Raw genomic sequence first — 592 nt, 5'->3', positions numbered from 1 at the left:
TACATATTGTTAATAAACCCTGTGATTATCTTATAATAACAGTTATATTGCATTGACTGATGTCTCATAAGAGTTGGTTTGTTAAGGGTAAGCATTTTAAATGTTCTTCAGTTTTTCAGACCCTGATAATATTTGTGTGTGTGTGTGAATTTTTAGTATAAATGCTTTAAAAATACATATACTAGAAATGTCCCCAGCCTCTCTGAACCTCTGAGAAGTCCTGTTATTCACTTTTATTTCCTTATGGCATTTTCGATCCTTTTTTAGACGAGACTCTCTTGAAACGAAATGGGACACAGGATGAAAGCTTCTCTCACAGAGGGCATTCTGTCCTGTGGTGAACTAAAAAGTCTGCCCATGAAGTTCCTCTTGCTCAAAGAAGCAACAGTTGTTCCTGATTCAGGGGGCCTCTTGCACAACCTAAGGCCCTGAGTTTACACAGAGTCAAAAGGCGGCCCCTCCTAACCCCTCTGGGCTCGCTTTCTCTCATGTTGTCTTGCCCATCTGCTCGGGCCGCAGTAGCCTCCCTGCTGTTCCTTGAAAACGCCAGGCAGCCTCCTCCGCAGGACCCTTGCATGTGCCCGCGCCTCTG

Source organism: Tamandua tetradactyla, chromosome 5 (genome assembly GCF_023851605.1).
Source record: "Tamandua tetradactyla isolate mTamTet1 chromosome 5, mTamTet1.pri, whole genome shotgun sequence".
In the NCBI taxonomy this organism is placed as follows: domain Eukaryota; kingdom Metazoa; phylum Chordata; class Mammalia; order Pilosa; family Myrmecophagidae; genus Tamandua; species Tamandua tetradactyla.
Note: the sequence above shows the minus strand (reverse complement) of the source record.